This window comes from Sturnira hondurensis, unplaced genomic scaffold, assembly GCF_014824575.4.
Source record: "Sturnira hondurensis isolate 20B ecotype Veracruz unplaced genomic scaffold, ASM1482457v3 Scaffold0001020, whole genome shotgun sequence".
NCBI classification, from domain to species: Eukaryota; Metazoa; Chordata; class Mammalia; order Chiroptera; family Phyllostomidae; genus Sturnira; species Sturnira hondurensis.
The window spans coordinates 114,658-123,951 of record NW_028073651.1 but is presented as its reverse complement, the minus strand read 5'-3'; positions in this window follow the sequence as shown (position 1 = coordinate 123,951).

The window sequence follows — 9,294 nt, the reverse complement described above, 5'->3', positions numbered from 1 at the left end:
CATTCTTAGCCCGAGGGCTGGTCCAGACTGGTTATCAGGCAGATTCAGGTAGCCTGCCTAGAACAGGGGTGCCAGGACGTCTGGTCACGTTGTTCCGGTGGCCTGGATAATGGGTGTCAGGTGGCCTGGGTATGTGAGTCCTGCCAGGGACCATTCGAGGGCCGCCTGGAGGGCCAGATGTGCACCCAGGCACGCATGCGGAACTGGAGAGCCCAGAAACGTTCAAATGCCCCAGCTCCTTAGGGCAAGCGTGGAGTCTCCCCTCCTGCCACCAGCTTCCTAATGTTCCTAATTTCAGCAGCTTGGTTAAAATAACTCCGCTCTAGGTGTTCCCTAGTTCCCCCTTTTTCCTGAGACTCAAGAAAGGAAAACCGCTGCTGATTCTGGGGAAAGAGCATTCCTGGCCGAGGGGACAGCAAGGGCAAAGGCCCTGAGGCAGGGCTGTTTGGGTAAGTGTGAGACCAGTGAGGTTGGAGCCTTTTGCAGACAGGGAAACTGAGGCGCAGGGCCATGGCCTCAAGAGGTTGGGGTGAATGAGTTTTTTTCTCCCCACAACCAACGGGGGGTGGTGGGGGTGGTGGGAGGGGGCAAGGTTCTGTGACCCTGCCCTGTGAGCTCCCCGCCCCCACTCCCTGCCTTCTTATCTTGCCAGCCACCCCATTAGTTCCCGAGGGAGCCAGAGGCTGCCCGGGGCTTCCTCACTCAGTCCACTCGCCCAGGCCCTGCCCATTGGACTCAATCAATATTTGTCAGATAGAAACAGTGCCCTGTGCTCCGTGGCAGGACCCTTGTCCTGGTCTCCCTGTGCGGAGACCTTGAAACCGAGGGGTTGGCTACTAGCATCCTCAGGCTCCTTCCTCCTTCCCTTATCTCTCCAGGGCGAGGCTGGAGGTGCTGCAATGTTGACTCAGGGACCTGACCTCCGGGTGTGGCTTCCTTTGCCGGCTTGGCGAGGTCCGGGCTTGGTCCTGTGGAGGCCGTTCTTGGTGGGGGGAAGACCCCACGTCCCCTGAACTGCTCCCCCTGGGAAGTGCACCCAGACGGGTGTGCAAGAGGGGACGGTGAGTCGAGCCTCACACCTTTGCACAGGCTGGTCCCTTCCTGTGGATATCCATCTCTTCCCCCTCCTCCCCCTCTCACCTCGCTCACCTGGGTTTTTCCAAGCCATTTAATCATTTAACAAATATTTATTGAGCACCCATTATCTGCAGTCTGTGTCAAGGCTACAGGCCACAGCCCCTCCCTTGTGGGGCTAAATCCTACTGGAGCCAGGTGGGCAGTAATGAAACACCTGCTACAGCCTATCCTGTCGGGAAGAGAGCACCATAAAAAATGAACAGGGCAAGAAGGTAGGGAGAGACAGGGGTCACCCTTTTAAGGAGGGAGGGTCGGGGGGGCCTTCCTGAAGCAGAGACCCGAAGGAGGAGAATACCTCCGGGAAGAGGGGTTGTGGCAGAAGGCACAGCAAGTGTAAAGGCCCTGAGGCAGGAAGGTCTTTGGTGAGCGTGTGGACCCCAAGCAGGCTGGTGTGGCTGGAGCTGAGTGTTGGAGGGGACAATGGCCAGAGGTGGTGACATCCCATCCCCCCCCATATTATTTGAAAGCAAATGAAGCCACTATGTTCTTTTATTCATAGATACTTCAGCCTGTATCCCCCACAGATAAGGACTCACTGAAAAAAAGAAACCACCCCACACTCACAGCATCATTATTTCACCTAAAAAGTGAAACAAGAATGAACAATGAACAATTCCTTGGCATCTTCAAATACCCAGTGTTCAATTTTCCAATGGTCTCATAAATGTCATAAGCTTGTTATCAGCTTCACTGGGCGTAATTTCCATCCCAGAAAATTCACCTTGGGCAGCCATCACCCAAATCTAGTTTTATGTTTGTTTTTACCATCACCTGAGGATATTTTTTCATTGCTTTAAGAGAGGAAGGAAGAGAGAGAAACACTGTGAGGGACGGTGGGAGGGGAAGAGAGAGAGAGATCGGTTGCCTCCCATACGTGCCTGGACTGGGGATCAAATCCGAAGTCCTTCAGCTACAGGACAGCGCTCCAACCAAGTGAGCCACACAGGCCGGGGCCCAAGTCTCCCTTTAGAACACTTTCATCACCCTGGAAAATTTCCTCCTGCCAAGATTTCACATGGTTCCATACATCGACGTGTTTGCTTCAGCAGTGGATTGCTTTCCTCACACCGAATCTGCCGTGGAACCCCAGACTGCCCCTCCCCCCAGGTACAGGCAGGAGCCCGCGCGTCCCGGGTCTGTCTCGGGTCTACCTGCGCCAGCTGACCCAGCGACTCTCAGGGGCATTGCCCTTTGCTCACGGAGAGGCTGGATTAGGGAGGGAAGGGTTTTCCCCATGAATCATAATCACTCTCTGTCGCAGCCCAGCCCATTTCCTTCCCCACACGGCCACTTCCTCATCTGCAAAATAAGGAGCCGCAGCCCTGAGAATCAGGTGGTGCCCGTGGACTTGGCGGAAGGGGTGGTGGTGGCGGGCAGCGACCTCTGCTGGGCAGAACCAGGCCTCCTGGAGGTCTCTGCCTAACGTAGCCCCGTGCCCGAAATTCCACCCTCAGCGATAGCTCGTCGGGGTGAAGCCTGGCGCTCTGCTCCAGGCCCTCTTGTAAAGAGCAGAGCCCTCCGCTTGGACACACAGACCCCAGCGTGGTCTGCGGGCGTGGCTTACATGTTGGTCTTTCTTTCTCTCAGACAGGGAACAAGCAGAAGGTAGAGCTTGGGTGTTAAAAGACTTGGATTCCAGTCCCAGCTTGTCCACTTTCGCCCTGACTCAGTCTCCTCATCTGTGAAACAGGGATAATACAGTTTTTCCCTCACAAAATTGCTTCAGGGATAAAACAAGTGAGTAAATGGAAAGAGATCTGCACAGTGCATGGTGTATACAGTAAGTGCTCAATAAATGCTTATTATTCATTATTGTTCCATTGGGTCCCAGATCACCTCCCCTCCCTAGACTGCATGCTACCTGAGAGTAGGAGGTGTTCTGGTTTTATCTCCATGTCTCTAGTGACTGATTGGGCTCATTCAACTGAGTGTGGTATATAATAGTTGCTTAATAAACGCTTGCCAGTGAGTGAATGGAGGCTGCTAGGTACAGGAAGAGAAGGATCTAGATAATGAGAATCCACACACATTCACTTAATCCACAGGTATTTCTCAAGCCCCTCCCCTGTGCCTTCCCCCTGCTGGGTGGTGTTGGGACCCATTAGTGACAGAGGCAGGCCCTGCCCTTCCAGGGCTCAGTCCTGCACGGAGACAAACCTGTCTCCAGACAGAAACAACCCAAAGTAAGCAGGCCTGAGGTGGAAAAATGCAGGGGAGACCTGACCCAGCTTGGAGGGCTTCCTGGAGGAAGAGGTGTCTAACCTGAAACCCAGAGGATGAATGGAGGTGGGTGGGGCAGTCAGAGTGGAGGGGTGTGTCCATGGACATACTCCAGCAAAGGGAACAGAACGTGCAAAGACCTGGAAGAAGGTCGGTTTGGTGGACCACAGGCCACAGGGTGGGGGTGAGAGGCAGGGGGAGCTGAGAGGTGAGGCTGAGGGGCCCCTAGGAGCCAGACCTCACAGGGACTTGAAGGCTGTGGTGAGAAGTCTGGACTTTGGGGACACTGGGGAGCCATAGATGGTTCTGAGCAGTGTTGAGTCGGGGCCTTAGAAAGATCCCTTGGACTGTCTTGTGGTGGGAGAGTGTCAGGGGCAGGAAACCAGGTGGAGACTGGGGAGGGGACTGGGAGAAAGAGCTTGGCCCAGGGCTGGCCTCTGGAGACCAGGGAACACACCGTTCAGGGAACTTAGGTGGCAGTGTCTGCCCCAGTGACAGCAAGCGAAGGAGGTGCCCGCGTTTTAGGCCTGTGCAGCTGGGTGGACTCTCTGTGTGCCCAGAAGGGCAGAGGAGGGGCAGGGGCTGGGGGCAGGTGCATGGAGAGCAGCCTCACGCAGCCAGGGCGCCAGTTGGTGTGTCTGCCGCGGTCCTCTGCTGCCCCCTTCTGGCTCCGCATTGACTGCGGTCCCGCCCGCAAGTCAGGCAACAAGAACAGGATCCAATAAACCCAAACCCTAACCAGTGATAACAGAAGACGTTCCCCTGGCCCGCGGGGCTGCAGGGCACACCACCTTTGTGGTCCCCTGTCCCACCCACCCGTCGGACCCGGGTCTCCGTCTGCCTTCTTCTGCCAGCCAACACGTAGCCCTGAACTCCAGGCGGGCGCCCCAAACCCTGCGGTCTTCTTTCTTTTATAATAAAACAGTTTCGTTGGGATATAATTCACATACTGTAGAATTCCCCCATTTGAAGTGCACAGCTCAATGTTTTTAGTATGTGCGTAGGGTTGTAAAACCATCGCCACAATCAAATTTAGAACCTGTCCATCCCACCCCCCACCCCCCTCCGAAGGAGCCCCGTGTCAGTCACTCCCCGTTCCTCCCTCGTGGCCCCTGGAAACACCGATCTGCTTCCTGCCTCTGTGGATTTGCCTATCCTGGGCATTTCATATAAGCGGAACCCTACAGAATGTGGCCTTTTGTGTCTGTCCTCCTTCACCTAACAACGTTCCCTGTGGTAGCATGATCCGCATTTCATTCCTTTGCTGAGGCTGAATAATACTTCGCGGTCTAGATAGAGCACATTTTGTTTATCCTTCCGACCGCCGATGGACACTTGGGCCGTTTCCACCTGTTGGCCATTATGAATAATGATGCCGTGGACATCTGCGTACAAGTTTTCATGTGGATGTGAGGCTTAATTTCTTGAAAGCCTGGCCCGCCCTTTGTCAGTGTGAACCCCACCGCTGCCCCCTGCCATCCCGTCGCACAAACCAGACGCCGGAGGGTTCCTTCACTTCGGCACCTTCCCATTCTCCCTGGTAATGTCGGCACCTGGGACATCACATTGGATGCTCTGTGGTCAGCTCACCAGGGGCAGAAATATCGGTGTGTTTTTGTTTGTTCGTTTGTTTTTTTTCAGCTGCCTCCTCAGAGCCTGAAACAGCTGCACACAGCTGGCGATCAGTAAGTGTCTGTTGCATTGGTGGATGAACAGATTCTTGGCCCGCCCCTCTCCCTAATCACCCACATCTAATCCAGGGCCAAATGCTGTCCGTGTTTCATTCTGAATCGCTTTTGGCTCTGTGTGCTTCTCGCCCCAGCCACCTCATCATCCTGGCCCAACACCTGCTGAGTGAATGAATGAGTCATTGAGTGAATACAGGGAGGAGGGCAGGCCTGCCTGGAAGCTCCTCTCAGGAGTGTGGGCTCTGGTGTGAATCCCAGTGGTGTAGTGATAGGGCTGTCCGGACGTATTTTGGTTCTTATTCTGGGAACACGGTAGGATTGCACCCGCCCAGCCCTCTTGACAGGAGAGTGTATCATGTGACTTGTTTTGGCCAATGAAATGCAAGTGGGAGTGTCCCTTCAGGCAGAAGTCATTCAAAGCCGGTGCGTGATTGGCTCTGGCGCCGCCCCGCCCCCTCCCCCCCTTTCCCTGAACAGTGACGACTGTTAGTCAGTCAGGTTCATGAATGAGTAGGAGGAACCAGAGCTCTCCTGTTGGCTGGTCGCACCTGCCTGCCTGAGATGAACACGTAGCACAGGCAAGGAAGAAGTCTGTGATGTTTTAAGCCATGGAGGTTGTAGGGCTGTTACTGCAGCATAACCAGCTTGCTTGGTGTGCGACCTTGGAGTAGTCACTTCACGGCTCTGAGCCTCCATTTCTCCATCGGCAAAATGGGAATATCATAGTCCCAGCTTCCCAAGGCTGTTCTGAGAATTCAAGAAATTCAACCCTGGCTGGTGTGGCTCAGTGGATTGAGTGCTGGCCTGTGAACCAAGGGGTTGCCAGTTGGATTCCTAGTCAGGGCACATGCCTGGGTTGTGGACCAGGCCCCCAGTAGGGGGCGCATGAGAGGAAACCACACATTGATGTTTCTCTCCCTCTTCCTCCCTTTCCCTTTCTCTAAAAGTAAATAAATAATAATAATAATAAAAGAAATTCAGCCCTGTAAAGGCACAGAGGCCAGGCTTTTCCAGGCTGTTTATTATTATTATTATTATTACTATTATTATTATATTTTATTCTGGTCTTATTTACAATAAGATCAGAAGGAAAATGAAGGAAAAAGACTCCTTTGTCACCCTATTTCCTGGAGCTCCGGCAGCCATCACAAAACACCACAGACTTGGTGGTTGAAACAGCAGATATCTATTTTCTCACAGTTCTGGGGGCTGGAAGTGCTTGATCAAGGTGTCAGCAGGGGTGCTTTCCCCTTAGGCAGACGGCTGCCGCCTCGTTGTGTCCTCCCATGACCTTCTCTCCATGTCCTTCTCTCCCCTCTCCATCTCTCTTTTCTCTTCCTCTTACAAGGGCACCAGGCCTGTTGGATTAGGGCCTAAGCCTATGACCTCACTTAACTGTTGTTTCACATTTGATACATTTTAATGAACACATTACAGATACAATTGGAGGCTCCCCTGCATACACCTCAACCCCATTTTCCTCTGACCATTCCAGAGGTAAAACAAGCCAGATGTTGGTGTTTATCACTCTCACACATGCTGTTTTTAAAGGGCTTCTTGCGTCCACCTTCTTAAATTAAAGAATTTTATTTATTTATTTTAGAAACCTCGATCGGTTGACTCTCACACACCCCCAACTGGGGATTTGACCCTCAACCCAGGCATGTGCCCTGACTGGGAATCGAATTGCGATCCTCTGGTTCACAGGCCCGTGCTCAATCCACTGAGCTACATCAGCCAGGACAGATATTGAGTTTTAAGTAGACCTGTAACAGGGTGCAGCCAAGAGGAGGACCCCCAATTAGGGAGCTTGGAGGTGATTGGCTCCACACCACCGGGCCGCCCCTGTCTGGGATGCTGGCAGCTGTGGCCATTTATGGGAGGAGCCAGAAATGAGACCCCAGAAGAAGGTTGGCGCTGGGATTTAAACTCAGGAGCTGCGGTCTTTAGACGTCTCTTTTCCGGACTATGCGTCTTTTCGGGGATCACGTGGCTTGGGCGTCTTGTTGGGACCATGCTTGGGTGAGAGTCAGGACCACGAGGCTCTGGAGGTGCTGCCTTTTGCCACGTGGAGGCTGCCGGGAGGAATGTGTGCGTTTGTGGGGAACTTTAGTTTGTATCATTTCAAATAAATAATAAATTCCTTTCCTTTTCACTGATCTCTGGTATTAAGAGACATCTTCCCTCAGGCGGTGGGCAAAATGAACTCAGTAGGTAGGGAGGAACTTGTGGAGAAAAAGAGGGGGTCTTTTATATCGTTTGCCCCCTGCCACCTCGACCCGGGTCTGTCTGTAACAGACCCACTGGTACCCAGCTAGTTTAATCTAACTATGTATACATTTTACATCAGAGTCAAAAAATTTTAAGTCCCAGTTATTCCATGTAAATGTCTTGCTGAAATCCCATTAAAATGGTTGCCATGTTCTAGGTAAAAAAAATCAGTGGGTATTTCAATTCATTTCAGATATGTTTTGGGTATTTAGCACTGATTGGCGTGGCTCAGTGGAATGAGTACCAGCCTGCGAACCAAAGGGTCGCTGGTTCGATTCCCAGTCAGGGTACAGGCCTGGGTTGCAGGCTGGTTCCCAGTTGGAGGTGTGTGAGAGGCAACCGCTCGATGTGTCTCTTGTACATCGGTGTTTCTCTCCCCTTCTTTCTCCCCTCCTTCTCCTCTCTCTAAAAATAAATAAATAAAATCTTTAAAAAATATTTTTTGAGTATTCTAGGCCAGGTGTTAAGGATAAGGAGCTTATCCTGCTTTCATGGAGTTTACAATATAGTAAAGAATCTAAGAATGATGAAAGAAAATATTGCACTCTTTCCTTTGCTGCCTCATATACTTTTTAATTTTTTAAATTGATTTTTAAAAAAGATTTTATTTATCTTTAGAGAGGAAGGGAAGGAGAGAAGGAGAGAAATATCAATGTATGGTTGCCTCTCGTGCGTCCCCTACTGGGAACTGGCCTGCAACCCAGGCATGTGCCCTGACTGGGAATCGAACCGTGATAGTGTGGTTCGCAGGCCCGCGCTCAATCCACCAAGCTACACCAGCCAGGGCTTTAAACTGATTTTTAAAGAAAAGGAGGGAGACAGTGAGAGAGGGAAACATTAATTTTTTGTTCCACTTATTTATACATTCATGGGATAATTCTTGCATGTGTCCCGACAGGGGGCAGAACCTGCAACCTTGACATGTTGCTCTAACCAACTGAGCTACCTGGCCAGGGCCTGTTGCTTCTTGTACTTTTGCAAGTTTATTCTATAAACCTTTTCTGGTGAGAGAAGTTGGCTTCCATCTTTAATCTGAGGAATCATCTACGCTTTCAGGCGTAAAAGAAAAACATTGTCCTCCTCTACTGTACACCCAGGAATAACGGCACCCGAGAGTTTCGAGGCTGGGAAAGAAGTTTCTAGAAAGAAACTCAGATCCAGTCTTGGTCTCCTGAAATTTTTCTGGCATCAGATGAATCCAGCTTCTGTCTCAGAACGAAGTTGCACTGTAGGGTCTATCAACCACCCAGCACCATCGTTACTGAGAGTGTCCAAATCCAAGTCCATCTGATTTTTTAAAATTAAAAAAATATTTTATTTATTTACTTTTAGAGGGTCAGGAGAGAAACATTATAATGAAATTGGTTGCCTCCTGCACAAACAGGAAACCAGCCCACAACCCAGGCAGGTGCCCTGACTGGAAATCGAACAAGTGACCTTTTGGTTTGCAGCACAACACCCAGACTGGTGAGCCACACTAGTTAAGGCCAAGTCCACTTGATTTTTAGGGCATGTGCAGTAGATATTATAGAGGCTCTCACAGTGTCACCTCCCTGCTAGCACAGGGTGCTGAAGCCCCCGGTCTTTCTTCTTCAGTGGATTCCATCTCTAACTAGTTGACCACCAGCTGGAGGCAGAGCTCATTTAACTTTAATGACCTCGTTAAAGGTGTTTCTGTCCAAATACAGTGGTATTGGGGGTTAGGGCTTCAACAGGAATTTGGGGGCACACGATTCAGTCCATAACAACAGGTAAGAAGTTAGCAGGCAGTCAGACTCTGAGAGCTTACTCTTGAAATACTATTATTTTGGAGGTGGGGGTTGTATTAAGATTTAAAAGGAGCTGGGTGTAACAGAATCCCCAAGTAACAAGGCTTACACACCGGAGGAGTCTGTCAGGTAACTATAGTAACTACGTAGCCTGGCATTGGAGGCTCTGTGTTCAGGCCCAGGCTCTCCCTCTAATCTGGCTCTGCGCT